This window comes from Marmota flaviventris, chromosome 2, assembly GCF_047511675.1.
Source record: "Marmota flaviventris isolate mMarFla1 chromosome 2, mMarFla1.hap1, whole genome shotgun sequence".
In the NCBI taxonomy this organism is placed as follows: domain Eukaryota; kingdom Metazoa; phylum Chordata; class Mammalia; order Rodentia; family Sciuridae; genus Marmota; species Marmota flaviventris.
The window spans coordinates 72,280,876-72,298,026 of NC_092499.1; the positions used below are offsets into that span (position 1 = coordinate 72,280,876).

At 36.4% G+C, this 17,151-nt stretch overlaps 1 pseudogene; it reads right to left on the reverse strand.

Moving 5' to 3' along the window:
- Positions 1 to 1,677: 1,677 nt before the first annotated feature.
- Positions 1,678 to 17,151, reverse strand: part of LOC114088104 (V-type proton ATPase 16 kDa proteolipid subunit c-like) — a 34,086-nt pseudogene continuing 18,612 nt past the window's right edge.

Genomic DNA, 17,151 nt, shown 5'->3' on the forward strand with positions numbered 1-17,151 from the left:
GTCAATTGCAGTGACATTGCATGAATGTTTGAGAGTTTTGATTTGAAAGGTGACCTTGCTCAGGGATTAGGGCGGATCCGGGTTTAGGGTGGATCCTGCTGGGAATAGGGCGTATCCTGCTGCCTCAGGCGCCTGCTCCTTGAGTTCCCGTTAAGTTCTCGAGGGATTCAGAGAGTATTTGGGATGCAGAGCCCGGTGGAGGTGTGGATTTTCCCCAGAACGTGCGTGTAGAGGGCCAGTGACAGTTCGGGAATAAAGAGCTGCTGTTTGAATCTACAAGGCTTTTGTGGTGGCTCCGTTATTTTGTGCCCAGCCAGACTGCGGCAGATAAGCTAATGTCATTTGTGAACAGAGATAATTTTACTTCTTCATTTCCAATTTGGATGCCTTTATTTTTTATTTTTTTCCTTGTCTAATTATCTGGCTCAGACTTACAATGCTATGTTAAATAGAGGTAGTGAAAGCAGGTATCTTTGACTTGTTCCTGATATTAGAGGAAAAGCTTTTAGTCTTTTGGCATTAATTATGATGTTACCTGCAGGATTTTTCACATATTTATTATGCTAAGGTAGTTTTATTCTAGCTCTAGTTTGTTGAATGCTTATTTTTTTTAAATCATGAAATGTTGAGTTTTTTAAAAAAGAAATTTTGTATTGAGATGATCTTCTGTTTATTTTGTTTGTTTGTTTTGTTTTTCATTCTGTTAATGTAGTATGTTACATTTATCAATGTCCATATATTGAACTGTCTTTGCATTCCAGGATTAAATCCCACCTGGTGATGGTGTATGATCCTTCCAAGGTGCTGTTAGATTTGATATGCTAATATTTTATTAAGGATTTTTGCATCAATATTTACTAGGGATATTGGTCTGTAGTTTACTTGTAGTGTCTTTGTCTGATGTCAGTGTAATGCTGACTTCATAGAGGAAGGAAGTGTTCCCTCCTCTTCAACTCTTTGAAACATATCAGAAGTTTAAATGTTAATTCTTTCTGAATGTAGAACAGAATTCTCTAGTAAAGCCATCTGGTCCTGAGGTTTTCTTTGGTGGCAAGCTTTTGATTATTGATTCTACCTCCTTACTAGTTATTGATCTTCTCAGATTATCTATTTCTTTTCTTTTTTTTTTTTTTTCACATCCAAGAACTTTATTGGACACAGCTGAGTGCCAGGGCCTGGTGGCTGGCATTCTGCCCCCAAGGGGACACCAGGCGCAAGGGGAGGTTCCATCCAAGAAGTCTCAGCAGGGGGGCCTCACAGGGCAACACGTTACCTAAAGAGTACTATATAATTGGGAGACAAGGGTTGCTCCACAGACACATGAACAGGTCAAATCTTTTATAAATAAACATCCAGTGAAGAGAAAAATGACAACTCTAATTCATCCTTATACACAGAGCACTCTGTGTATAAGGATGAATTAGGGCAGAAGGCGGGGGCCGGAGGCTGGCATGCTCACTGGTCCAGGGCCTGGATGGGAGATGAGTGGGCCCAATGTCCACAGCACGTGGAAGAAGGAGCCAGGCCGGGCAACAGAGATGGGCACTAGGACACTGCGCATTTACAAGACCAACTACGGAGGGAGTGGCTGCCCTAGCGTGTGCGTCTGGCTGTTCGTTCTGGAATGAGGAGGGGGTGGTCTTTACATCGTGTTCTGTGGCTGGTGAGCTTGAGGCACTACTTTGTGGAAAGTATGAAGGCCACCATGAGACCTTAGAGGCCAAGCACCTCAGCAAAGATGAGGATCAGGATCATGCCCACAAACAGGCAGGGCTGCTGGGCAGTGCCCCGAACACCGGCGTCCCTCACAATGCCAATGGCAAAGCCAGCTGCCAGACCACACAGGCCCACGCTCAAGCCTGCACCCAGCTGGAAGACACTCCTGTAGCGGTTAATACCATCATTCAGGGAGTTGGCGATGAGGACTGCCACCACCAGGCCGTAGATGGCGATGATCCCAGCATGACCACTGGGATGATGGACTTCATGATCAGGTCCGGCCTCATGACTGACATGGCTGCGATGCTGGTACCACTCTTGTCCGTGCCATAGGTGGCACCCAGGGCGCTGAAGATTATGGCAGATGAAGCGCCCATGACCGCCAAGGACAAAGCATACTCGGGGCTGTTCTTGGTCTCGGACGTGTCTGCGGCCGGGGTGGGGCGGGGCGAGCTCAGTGGGTCCCGACAAGGTGAAAACGGCAGGCTGAGGAGCGGGCGCAGAGGCGAGCCAAGGCCTCAGATTATCTATTTCTTTATGTCTCAGTTTTGGTAGATTGTATACCTCTATTCACCCCTTTCTAGGAACTGATCCATTTCATCTAGGTTATCTAATTTGTTGGCCTACAGTTGCTCATAGTATTGTATTATAATCCTTTTTATTTCTGTGGCATCAGGATCTCACTAAATTGCTGAGTTGCTGAGGCTGACCTGAAACCTGCAATTCTCTTGCCTCAGCCTCCTGAGTCAGAAAGATTACAGACATACACCACTGTGCCTGGCTTTGGTTTGTGGTTTCACAGACTTAAGTCCATGGTTGGCTGGCTCCATTTCTTTAGGCCTAAAGTGAGGCAGAACATTGTGGCAGAAGGGCATGGCAGAGGAATATTGCTCAGCTCATGGCAGCCAGAAAGCAGAAGAGAGAGGGAAAGCAGCCAGGGACAAGGTGAAGTACCCAAGGGTATGCCCCCATGACCCACTTCCTCTAACCACACCTCATTTGCCTACTATACCACCCAGTAGTCCATTCAAATATTAATGCATCAAGTAGATTAATCCACTGATGAGGTTATAGTCCTCATATCCAGTTGCTTCCTAAAAGTCCTACCTCTAGACATTGCTGCATTTCTCTTAACACATGAGCTTTTGGGAAACATTACAGATTCAAACAGCACTTTGTTTTTATACATTGTGGATTTTCTGCTCTCAAATTCTATTTTAATTCCATTGTGATTGGAAAAGATATTCTATATAATTTCAGACATCTTGAATTTTGAAAGATGTGGCTTAACATGAGATTTATCTTATAGTATCCTTTGTCTCTTGTAATATTTTTTTTACTTGAAGTCTATTCTTATATTAGTATAACAACCCTGATTACTTTATTTATTTATCCCCAGCACTATAAAAACAAAAAATGTGTAAAAATGGATGTTAGTAGCTATGCATTTTTATATTTGCCTGGAATCTATTTCTGTCCTTCCAACTTTCAGCCTATGTGTATCCTTAGATCTAAAGTGAGCTTTATAGATAGCATATAGTAAGATGTTGTTTTACTTTGCCCATTTAGCCAATCTTATATTGGGAAATAAATTCATTTGCATTTAAAGTAATTACTGATAGGGAAGGACTTACTGTTGGCACTTTGTTTATTGTTTTCTCTATGTCTTGTTTCTTTTTTGTCCCTTCTTTTCTTTTTGCCTTCTTGTGTTTCACTGATATTTTGTAGTGACAAGCTTTATTTTTCTTATTTCCTTTTGTGTGTGTGTGTGTATGTGTGTGTGTGTGTGTGTCTATCTCTGAGATATTCTTCTAGTTACTATTTTTCTTTAACTTTTGAAGGAGAGTTTTGTTGAACACTGCAAACTTTCTTGGTTGAAAGATTTTTGTTTTTCCCTTCAGGCCTTTGAATGTCTCGTACTATTATTCTGGCCTGCAAGGTCAGAAATCCCCTGATAATTTTATGGAAGTTCATATATATATATTCTTATATGTGTGTATTAAGATGTTGATGAACCTTTATTTATTTATTTATTTATTTATTTATATGGAGTGCTGAGAATCGAACCTAGTGCCTCACACATGCTAGGCAAGCGCTCTACCACTGAGCTACAGCCCCAGCTCCCCATTATATATTGATGAATTGCTTTTCTTTTGCTGTTTTCAAGAGTTTCTTTGTCTTTGACTTTAAACAGGTTACAATGTATCTTGATGTGATTTGGGGGGCTGTTTTATCCTCCTTGATGTTCTTTGAACTTCTTGAATTTGTTATGTGCTTTTCTTGGATTTTAGAAGTTTTGTTGGATGTGGTAGTACACACATATAATCCCAGCCTCTTGAGAAGCTGGGGCAGGAGGATCCCAAGTTCAAGGCCAGCTTAGGATACTTAGCAAGAGCTTGTCTCAAAATAAAAAATAAAAAGGGGCATCTGGGTGTTGGCACACACTGGTAATCCCAGGAGCTCAGGAGGCTGAGGCAGGAGGATTATAAATTCAAAGCCAGTCTCAGCAATTTACTAAGGACCTAAACAACTTAGTTAGATCCTGTTTCTAAATAAAAAATACAAAGGGCTGGGTATATGGCTCAGTCATTAAACACCCATGGGTTAATTTGTGAATACCAAAAAATAAAAATATAGCCAGGCACAGTGACACATACCTGTAATCCCAGCAGCTCGGGAGGATGAGGCAGGAGGATCCAGAGTTCAAAGGTAGCCTCAGCAAAAGCGAGGCACTAAACAACTCAGTGAGACCTGTCTCTAAAATACAAAATAGGGCTGAGGATGTGGCTCAGTGGTCAAGTGCCTCTGAGTTCAATCCCTAGTACCCCCCAAAATAAAACTATAAAAAATAAATTAAAAGGGCTGGGGATGTATCTCAGTTGTAGAGCACCCTTGAGTTCAATCCCCAGCACTATAAAAACAAAAAAAATGTGTAAAAATGGGTGTTAGTAGCTATGCATTTTTATATTATTGGTGTATTTTTCTGTGTATTTGGATTGTATTATAATAAAAATTACATTGAGAATACATGGGAGATTAGAATATAAAGATGTGGTATGCTGAGAACTCTAGAGAAGTTTTGCTATGTAGGAGAAGAAATGAAACAATAGCTAAGGAATGATATGGAGGCAAAGGTCTTTTCCCCCCTTTTTGCTTCTTGCTTTATTTATCTTTATTTTTAACCTTATTAATAATATGTTTTATTCTTTTTAGATATACATGACAGTAGAGTGTATTCATGTATGTACACGGGAAAGTTATGTCCAATACATTCTATTGTCTTTCTTATTCTTAGCACCCCTCCTTTCTCTTCATTCCCCTTTGTCCGATTCACTGAACTTTAGTTCTTCCCCTCCACCTCTTGTTGTGTGTTAACATTTGCATATCAGCCTTTGGTCTTTTGGGATTGTCTTATTTCACTTACACGATAGTCTATAGAGCCATCCATTTACTGGCATATATCATAAAGTCATTCTTTTTATGGCTGATTAATATTCCATTGTGTGTGTGTGTGTGTGTGTGTGTGTGTGTGTGTGTATCCATTCATCTGTTGAAGGGCACCTAGATTGGTTCCATAGCTCAGCTATTGTGAATTGAGCTGCTATAAACATTGATGTGGCTGTGTCACTGTCGTGTACTGATTTTAACTCCTTTGGATATAGACCAAGGAGTGGGATTACTGTGGTTATCAAATGGTGGTTCCATTCCTAGTTTTTTGAGAAATCTCCATACTGCCTTCCAGAGTGGTTACACCAATTTGCAGTCCCACCAGTAATGTATGAGTGTACCTTTTCCCCCATATCCTCGCCAATATTTATTGTTACTTGTATTCTTGATAATTGCCATTCTGATTGGAATGAGATAGAATCTCAGTTTAGTTTTAATTTGCATTTCTCTAATTGCTAGAAATGTTGAACATTTTTTCATATATTTGTTGACTATTCGTATTTCTTTTTCTGTGAAGTGCCTGTTCAGTTCCTTAGTCCTTTTATTGACTAAGTTTTGTTTTGTTTTTAATAAATAAACCCCAACCCAAACAAACAAACAAACAAAAAAACTCCAACATTTTCTTGACTCTTAGCCTTTGAAACTGTACTTTTAGGATTAAGACCCTTTTCCTAAAGTAAATAGCAGTCCCAGATTAGTATTGGTTTCCATTTTTGGTCAGTAAATTTCCATAATATGAAATCACATGTAATATGTTGTAGTATTAAAAGAACAGAAGCAATTTTGAAACATTTCCCTAAACTCTTCTTTAGCTTTTTGAGAGAGATTGGCTTACTTAAACTTAAGTCACAGTGATTTTTCAGGAACTTAAATGCAGCAATGAAAACTGGTCTTCAAAGCAATTTCTAAATTTTACCTCCTTTGTAACATTTTTTTCTGGATCAAACTAATCAGTAAAGAAAGTCTTTTGCTCAAAGGCAGATTTATGATGGAATTACTGAATCTTAAGTGTTCTTTGACCTTATTCAGGTGTATTCACAAAGTTATACTATTATAAAATTTGCAAGAATAAGATATATTAACTGCAGACAGTTAAAGTCAGTTGTATAAGGTTTTATTGGAGTGGCCAGTGGTACTTTGATGTGGACAGTTGAGTTTAGGCGCACATTTTCTCTGAGTTTAATGGGTTGTGTGGAAGTTACTTGCATCCCTATCTAAGGCATCTTCAGTGTGTTCCTGTGGCCCACTGTGCCTGCTCAGCCAGCAGTAAGACTGGAAGGTTCAAGACCAGAGTCCAGAGCACCATATGAAGGGGCTTTGAAGACAACTTCCATACCTTTCTCAAGGGTTCTACCTCCTGGTATTCATGCCCTGTGCAATTTGCTTCCCTTGAATTGGGATGCAGTACTCAGGGGTCCCTTCCAACTGAATAGGATGAGATGTCACTTTTGTGATTAGGTTACAAAAGAGACAGTGTCTTCATCTTTGTTACATATTCCCTCTTGCTTACATACTCTGATGAAGCAAGCTGTCATGTTGTGAGATGCTCAGGGAGAGGCCCATGTTAAAAGAAATTTTTTTAAAAAATAGTAATCATAAGAAATAGAATTTCTCAGATTTACCTGTGACCACAAACCTATAGGAAACTTAAAATGTTTAATATATCTCTTATAGCTGACATATGAAAGAAATTTGATGGAGGTTTTCTAAAATTTTCCTATAATAATGTAGCAGTAATATATTATAAAGGCATTTCAAGTAATTAATGAAAAAATTGTTTTCTAGACTTTGTAAATTTTGTGGTCTTAAAGCTTGTATTTTGTTGTTATTTATTTTCTTACTTTAAATATTAATTCTTACCTATTAAAAAAGTAAAATAAGAAAAACTTTACATTGCTGAGGAATTTTATTATTCAAGGTATTATGTTTAAAAGTGGAGTTATCACTTTTTAAGTGTTTTGAATGTTTGAGGGAAAATGTTATGAAAATAGCACATTTAATTTTTTTAAAAGAGGCCCAGGATAAAATATAACTAGGGGTATTCCTTTGTATATGTAGAAAGAGCTCAGATATCATCATTTAACTTGTCTGGCACATAAAATTTTCTTCACATTCATACATGCAGAAAAGAATGAGAGAATTACTCTACACGGGATCATGATCTGTCTTTCACTGCTACAGATGCATCCTCATTCATACCCTTTGTCCAAAATACTTAACACAGTACTCTGAGGCATAAACAAGAAAGAAAATTAAAGTCAAAAGGCACAATCTATTTATTTTAATCTAATCATCAGTATATAAGGTTTTCTGAAAATAGAAAGTCATTTTTGAAAAGTTACTAATCTCATAGCTGTAAAATAGCATCATACAAACAGAAGAAAAACAAACAGAATTTTATCTTTAAAAAAAAAAAAAAAAACTTTCCACAAGTAACATATTTGGCAAGTTCAATCAGACTTTAGTTTTTTTTTTTTTTCCAACCAAGAGATTTTATTGGGGGGGGGGGGCTGCCCAAAGGGGAATAAAAGAGAGGAAGAAAGCAAAAAAGGAGAGGAAGAGACCAGCAGAAAGGAGAGGAAGAGAGCAGAGAGCTCAGACGTTAGTTTTGATTAAATGCCAGCATTATGTATTCAGGGCTATAAAACAAATAGCTGTATCTTTCTATTTGTTGTAAAGCTGCATGATGTTCGTTAATGCTGTAGATACTCTTCTGAATTGGAATACCACTTGCCTAGAACAATTTATCCAATGATAAACATAATTTCCAAATACTTTTAGAATTATATTGATTTTTACCAAGATCCTAGTGTTGATGTTCATATTGTGAAATGAATATGAATATATTCCTTTTGAAACAGAAGGCCATTATAAGACCTCTCTTTCTTGCCTTTTTGTATCTAAATAATCTTTACCTACTAGACATGGAATCATAGTAAAACTAATAAATTTTAACATGAAACAGACATAAAATATAAGGAAAATAATAAGTTTTATTCAAAAACCCACAAATTTCTGAAAAAAGCTGCAAAAGAATGTTGCAGGAAAATGGTTAATAATTAGTTATGTTAGGTTTTTAGCAAATGCAAAAGGAATATTAATATAACTATTAGTACACAGCTCTCATTATGCATACTTATGTCAATTAGCAGAACTTATCAACTAAAAGGTGAAATTTTAGTAATAAATGATAGACTCTGCTGAAAAATCAAAGATAATGAGCTACCAAATATCAGATTTTATTAATGAGCTTTATTTGATGCTAATTTTCTCTAATTATATTAGAAAGAAAAAACTAATTTAGTAATGGCTCCTGGAACATAAATATAACTATTCATTATATTTCTTTAAAAAAAATGCATTAGGATGAAAAGGAAAGGTATGTAATTTCTATACTTTCAAGTTTAAATTTGAATTTTGAGCTTTTTATCTATTTTTAATGATAATAATTACCTAAATATTAGGGAGTAAGATTAAAATATTTTATTTCAGATATTTCAAAAATTTTAGTTATTTTTCCTAGAGGAAAAGCAATAGATATAAAGGCTCTAAATTTTCCTGATTTAATGCTGTTCCAACCTACTATGGATATATAGAAATTTAACTGATAGATTATCATTGCCAGTCTCACTTTACTCTATGATTTTTAGCCAATGGCAAATCAAATCTCTACATAGCCCACTGAAAAGCTGAGAATTTATTAAAAGGAGGGGCATAGGAATGAAAATGAGAAAATGAAAAGTTATACTAATCCTTCAAATTTAAAGAGTTAAATTATAATCATTTAAAGAAAAACAACTAGAAAAAATAGGTCATAGGAAACTAATAGTAGATACCTTCTGATTTTAATAGATTAAATAATTCATTCATTCTTTCACTAATTTATTGTTCAATAGTATGATGTGAACACTTCCTACTACTGTGCTAAATTCTGGGATTATAGTGATTATAGTGATCTCTGCCCTGGTAGAACTTCAGCCTCATGAGATGCTTTATCTGGAGCCTCGCAAACTGCAGTTCTAAAGAGTGCCTTATTATTTGTATTTGGAGACAAATATGATATAATTTTATAAGTTCAATAAAGGTCATCACTTAGTTTTTCTCAAAAAACGAAAGAAACAACCTATTATTCTAGTAGCCATACTTGAATTAGCAAAGAGAACTAGCAGGGAGACAGCATGAGTGTGGCCTAAATAAGGAAGATAGATCTGTACTTCATTGTATTCCTACCATAGACTGACCGAATCATCTCAGAAAGCAAAGAAAACAACCAGGCTTACATTTTCTCACTCATAAAGTGGTAGTTCTTTATTATTTATGAAGACTTTTAAGAAAAGTGAGATTATATATGATTGTCCAGTTGAGTCATCTACTTCAATCACTATTGTACAGCACATTTGTTTATCATTGCTGGTCAACAGGAAAGATAAGGAAGCAATATTCTGAAATAAACTCAAGCTCAATTTTTGTGTATGTAGGTTCAGGTGTTCTTCATAAAAAACTGGGGCTTTTAGCTCACTCTCAGACTACCAGATACAAAAGTTTTCTAGCTGCTCTGTTGTGTTTGGTGGTGGCACAGGACAACAGAGTGGGCCTTCTTTCCTCTACAATGTGATCTTATCTCCATCATCACATGCAGACTTGCAGGCAGCCACATTTCATAGACATGTATTAGAGAGAGTCAAAGGCAAAGAATTAACACCTGCAGAAAGGATGCAAACCAGGCCATCACATTAAAGAATATAAATTGATCAAATGAAAATGTAGTAAATGACATCCTAATGGTCCCTATTCTGGCTTCCTAATTCTCTGTGTGAAAGATGCTTTTATGCACCACTAAAGTAGAGCCATCACAACCTCCAAGTAGCCCCAGTTAGTTTAATTACAGCCTAATGCTCTCCAAATATACCTGGCATAAAAGCCTGTATAACTGCCTTTCCTTAATTTAGATGGGTCATATTGAGCACTTTTAAAAATCCAAACTTTAGTATAACTTTATAGTATACACAAAATATATATTCTTATCAAAACTGTGTACTCAAAGTATCCTTGGTATGATAACCAGATAATTTGCAATACTAAAGGAGTTTAAGGATTGAAATCATGTGACTAAACTGCTATAAAAACCCTAAATGCAAAACTATCTAATCTCTAATTATTTTTAATCACTGTGCAGTTTTGTCTTAAGACATGGAAAAAAATGAGTCAGGTGATTGTTTCATCTTTTTATCAATATAATAATAATAGCTAATAAGCACTAATTTCTCTACATATGACAACTCATTTAATTCTATAAAAAGACATATAATCATAATGAGACAGAGACTATTATCACTATTTTAAAGATGAGGAGACCAAAACATAGAGGGATTAATTAAATTACCTGATATCAAACAACATGTAAGTGGTATACTTGGGATTTGAACTTGAGCAGTCTGTCTCCAGGTCAGATATTTTTAACTACTACCTCAGACTGGCTGTACAAATATGTAAACACAAGTCAGGTCCTACTGTACCAGTAAGAATTCTTAGATTATGTATTAGCACACAAAATGTCCAGGAAGGTCAGAGAGCCAGGTATGGAGTCATTCATCCAGGAACAGTGTTGAAAAGCCTGACAAAGACCTGGTCCCTTAAAGTCACCTTACTTCTCCCTCTGGGTACAACATCACATGTAAACCACTGACATTAGCCAAACTGAATTCAGGCTGCTGCTGCTGGAATTGATTCTGCAAAATCCCTACTTATTTGCATTAAAGACTTGCATCTAAGTCCAATCTCCATAGCTGATAATGATCACAGAGAATATATCCTGCAAAGATATTGGAGGCAAAACATTTGTTTTAGATGAAACAATTATATAAACAATTATATTTTGTTTCTGAGAATGAAAGCAATTTTAAATTGTTTATATGTGTCACCACTGAGAGGAATTTAAAGTCACCAAGAACATTTTAATTAATTAGGCACAATCAAGTTGTAGAGATAATGGAAAACAAGAGTGTTTCCTCAAGGATGTATTTTCCATTCCGATTAGCAAAAGTATCTCTGAAAATCCCTACAGGAAGTGAGAGAATAGCTACTGGGTCTACATCTTTCTTTGCACGGCAGAACGTTTCACCTCATATGACGCTAATGGAGAAAAAATAGTTTGTTGTTTGAGTGTAAAGGCTAAATAATGATAAATTGGTTGCCTGAAGTGCAGTAAAGAAGAAACAAATGGATGTGTGGCATTAATAGAGTTAATTATAGATGCAGATTAAAAGGCAAGATTAAGTAGTGGAAGAAAAGCAGAGAGTCACCTTCGGCCTAGACCCGCCAAGCAGCAGCGGTCAGTCACCTAGCAACAAGTTTCCTATCCCCGCTGCGCTCTTTAATTCAGCAAATCTGCTCAGGATGGCGGGCTGTTCTCCTGACAAAACGCATTATGTAGGAGACGGAGGGATACAAAAATCCACTGTACACAGCACTCTGCTCCCTATTGACCACTGATCCTTTCTCTCAATCCACAAAAGAGGCTCACATAATGCCCTGAAAGGAGAAGAGTCTCCACAGAGAAAACATTTGCTTGTAATTGAGATTGACTACATAATGAAAATGATGTTCTTTTTAAAATTCTGCTTGTTGAGGCCACACTTTTTGTCTCCTGGCACTCAAAACACATCCCTGCTGGGAAAAGGGGCAAACATTGTAAAAACTCAAAACTGTGATTTTTTTTCTTGCATTGAAATAACCCATTCTGTAACAAAATGGCCAGGTCTCTCTCCTTAGAACTTAAACAAGTGATAAGAAGGTAAACAGGAAAACTTCTATTCAGAGTTGCTGTCACAAACACTTGCTTTGCTGAAGGCACACAGGCAATGCATGCTCATTGATTTGCACAACTGGACAAAAATGGCAGAGAATTTTGATTTCTTGATTGTGCCCTCTATGAAGAGACCAAAATTGCTAGTCAAAACTCAGTCATCATTTCAAATATGGGGATTTAAACACCCGTTAAAATTTTAATTAGGCTGAAAAGAGGGAAAAGAGGGCAAGATAGCTCATCTTCTTAATCTAGAGAGAAAGAGAGGGCAAGATAACTCATCTTCTTAATCTAGAAGACGCAATTAAAGTGACCTGTGTAGGGCTTAAGTTGATTTCCTATAAAAAGATTATGTAAGTGTCTTTATGAAGACTGATTCAGATCGATCACACTTCTTTTAAAACCAGATCACTATATTTATTCATTTAAAAAATGATGAAATTATTCTTAGATTAGCAAGCATTAATATATATTTCTGTTTTCCTACACTTCAAGGATTTTATCATACAAAATGACTTTCATAAAAAAATAAATGGTTTCATGCACATGAACAAAGTACAGTTACTGGAACATGCATTCAACAAACGTTCACCAGGCACCTACCTGTGCCACGCACTATCCTAGACGCCAGGGATCCAAAGACAGAAAATATATAGTCCTAGTCTCAAGAGAAACAGAAAAGCATTACACACTTACAGCGTGGACCAAAGGGTGCTGAGATAGAGTTTGGCACAGGGAACTAAGGGAACACCTAGAGTGATAATAGGGTCCAGAGTGCAGAGGAAGTGGCTACAAGATTCCAAAAAGAGAAAAAACATGGTGCCTGACTGAGAATAGTTCAAGATGATTGGGAGCTGAATGGTGGAGAGTTTTGTGAGCATAAGAGGATGCACAGCCTCAGAAGTCAGGCTAAGGGCTTTTCTTAATGGGAGATTGATCTACAACATTGGTAGATCTCAATCAAGGATATAAAGTTTGCAGTGACATTAACAGGTAGCTATTTGTGATTTTAATTTTCTTTTCCTGAAGAAACTCCTAGGTAAAAGGAAAAGTAAGCTTCCCACTATAGATCATCATTTAAATTAGATTATGGAGTTCAGATTTGACTGAAAACCCTGATGGGAAAACAGCATTGTTGATTTTATTGATTATTAAAGGGGAAAGATAATACTTCAATTTTCCAGGCATACTGAGTCTTAATATCACTGAGGCTACAGTACATTGGCAAACAGACTGATACAAGGCAGAAAATAGTTTAGGCATATGTACATCATGGTTTTGCTTATTAATAAAATTATGGTAAAGTCTGAATCTGAGCAACAGAATAAAATAAGTTATCTTCTGTCTTGACATGTCTTAAAAGTGAAAGTTGCTATGTCCTTATGATGAAAAACACTGATATTTGGTTGTGTTAACTATGTACCTCGGCAGAAAAATGCAAGAGTATATAGAATACAAAACAGACCTCAAAAAACCATTCTATCATCTACACAGAGACATGATTAAAAACACGTCAATACACAATATAGCAGTTCCCTAGAGTGTGTCATAGAAGGCAACAATATGTACCATCTGCAACCATGAGCACCTCCCTGCCCTTTTTATACCCCCATTCTATCTTCCCACATCCTCAGAGTACAGTTTTGTCTAGACAAAGCACATGAAAAATCAGAACCAAGGATGAGCCAGTTCTAAATAATGATTTTATTTCTCTGGTAGATACCACATGCCTCTATTTGCCACATTGCTGATGGCACCCAATAAAAGGCCCAGCACAATGCATTCTAGGTTTAGCACTTCTTGCTTGGATGGTTACCTATTGTTTTTTTTTTTTTTTTTTGTAGTTGTAGATGGACACAGTGCCTTTATTTTATTTGTTTATTATTATGTGGTGCTAAGGATCAAACCCAGTGCCTTACACATGCTAGGCAAGCACTCTGCTACTGAGCTACAGCCCCAGCCCCTGGTTACCTAATTTTTTGAATGGTATTTCAGTACTCAAGAGGCAAAAAGACTATGGGAAGTAACAATACTAAAATTCTCAGTATTATAAAGACAGGAGCTGCTTTATTAGCAGAAAGATACCTCTTCCAAAAGCAAAGCTGCTCTCTCCTTCCTTCACTTGAGGAGGTTTTTAAAATATATTTTGTGGTATCATTGGCCTAGAATCTTTCAAAAGGCCCTTCCACCATTATATTGCAGCAGAAAGTCCTTTGAGATTTAACAGTTTCATCAAAATAGAATTTATGTTCTAGGCTTTGTTCTTGTTCCTTTCCAGGGTTTGTTGGTTCTTTATTTTGTTATTGCAGTAGAAATAAGTGGTTTCGAATATCTCTTCACTTATTTAAACTAGAACTAGTTTCTTGGGCAAGGAGAGGTTCAATTTTTATCCTGTTGCAATAAGCAGTAGCTAAACTGATGCTGATAGGCTCAGCAAGCTGCAGCATTCTCTTTCTCTCCTTTCCCAAAGCATATCCTTGGAGAAGTTTCATGGTGGGTATTTCAAGGGCTACTCTACAGTGGCTTTCTTCTTTAGTAGGCAGAGTCATTGGGAAAACAGAGTCACAAAAATGCTGACCTAGGGGAATGGGCGGGGGAGATCAGCTCTCTGTAAAAGGTGAATTTAAACTTCCTAATGAAACTGGGCCATATCAAGTCCACATGATGAACCACAGAGAATTTATAAGAGAATTATGTATAGAGTTATGGGAATGCAAGAGGCAGGGAGTCTCACTCCAATAATTTCTTTCAGAGAGCGCACTTAATAATTTCACAAATATTATCTTCTCACATTTATATCTAATCAGTTAAGCCACATTATCCACCCTCTTAGCTCTCTCGAAGAAGATTATCTGACATGTAGCATTCACCAGTTTTTCTGAAAAGGTTAATAGTTCACCAGCCAAAGTTAGAACTAAACAGAGTTGATCATTCCTAAAACTCTTGGTTGAAATGTGAGGGCTTTGTGTTGACAGCCTACGGGTTGTAATGAGTCTCCAGTACATTCTTAAGGCCTGTTTCTTTTGCCTTGTGAATGGGGAGAATAAAATTATAGTCTCTAGGTGTTTTCCACGGTTCTTTCACATGCAGGCTTCCCAACACCAATTAAAGAGATTATGTCATCAAGTGAAAGGAAAGCTATAACTTGTATGTTAATGCTGTGATTACTTGAGACAGGGTCACAGGACCCAATAGCATAGCAGCTGACCTTAAAAAAATTAACTTTGAGCTCAATTCCTAATTAACCTTTTTCAATACAAGAAAGTGTAATTTCAGGCCATTGGTCCCCCAAAATACCCACTTTTTCTTGTACTATGAGTGTGTTACCAAAATCAATTAGTAATTGTCACAAGATGTTTTCCTTTAATGATGTTATCTGTTATCTTTGAGGATGAATTTTTATTTCCACACCAAATATATTCCCTGTGTTTTTGCAGTGAATGAATCTGCAGGAAATATACTTAAATCTTCATAATTTTTGAGCATACAAGTAAGCTCATGTTGACTTGCAAAAATATCCAGTAAGTACAGTCATCCCTTGGTATCCATGAAGGATAGGGGGAAATTGGTTCTAGGACTTCCCCAGTGTGGATTCCAAAATCTATGGATATTCTGGCCCCTATGTAAACTGATGTAGTGTTTCCATATAACCTGCACACATACTCTTGTATACTTTAAATCATCTCTAGATTATTCTTCATACCTAATACGTAATGTTAAATACATAAACACTGTATAAATAGTTATATTATTTAGGAAATAACAAAAAGAAATAATCTGTACATGTTCAGTACAAATGTAATTTCTCAATTATGTTCCACCTGTGACTGGTTGCAGATCCAAAACCTGCAGATATGGAAGGCCAACTACATTGTATTTTGCCATTGCATTCTTAACAATGTAGGATTATCAATCATATAGACATGAAAATATATGTAAATCTTTAAAGATAATGTTGAAATTAAAACTTTTCATGACTTGGAATTAATGTTCTCTGTAATTCTTAAAACTTGGCTCTGCTATATGAAGCATACTTTATTCCAGAAATTGCTCTCTGATAAAAGAGCTCTAATTATACTAGCTCTTAGGCCTGAAGTTAATAGCTGATGGACTCCACATTTCTTATCCTCTCTGGTGCCTCTGGCTGAACAAAAGAGCAAGTTACTTTCAAAGTAGTGCTGTATAATGTCTGAAGAGTTTTCTCCTGATGGTCACAGTTTGTCTCTGGAGATTATAAGGATTCTCTGAATAAGTGACTTTTACATCATTTAGTAATTACTCTCCTTTGACTGCTATATTAAAGCATTATTTTTCAAATTTTAAATCAAAATTTAGATTTAGAAAATAAATGTGACTTGAATGTAGATTCTACTAACTCATTCCTTTGACTACTTTGACAGCAGGTTGTAAATAACATGGGCCAAAATATTGATTTGTTAACAAATCATTCAGAAACTATCCTAGCAACATGTGTATTTTTTTATTTTAGATTATCCCTAGTTTTGCTATTGTAGCACTTTTTATTTTGTTAAAATTGGACAAAGATGCAAAAAAATCTTATAATATTTAATGGAAATAATTTATAATGATTGCCCTTCTAGTTATATGATCCTAACATTCAGGACTGAAGTGATTCTGTGGTAGAAATAGAGCAATGAACTTTTTTTTTTTTAAAAGGGCCCAACAAAAGCCCTGAAATACACTGGCAAATATGAATTTCTCACATATTCTTTGCCTCATGAACAATGTACAGAGGAATATACTGCTGTTTTGTTTATTGGTTTTATTTCTCTTGGAGCACTCATACATACCACGATTGAAAAGAAGAGCAAGGACTAATAATGAGACACAATTAAAGTATTGCATAGGTTTCGTTCAAATCTGAAAAATGATACCAAATTTATGGTAGAGAGCACAATAGAAAACAGTTAGAACACAGCTGGAAGAGTTGCCTTGATATCTAAGTATGCAATTGGCATTGATCCTTGGGCTTTTAGGATGAAACAGGGAAAAAAAAATCTCCCAGCTTTCAACCCAATCTATAAAATAAAGAACACATGATGTTGGAAAAAGCAAACCAAAAGTGCACAGTTTAAAGCAAATTTTATATAGGTATAGCATTATCTGTATGTGACCCCCACCCTTCACACACACACGAAACCAACCTGGAGGGGATGGTT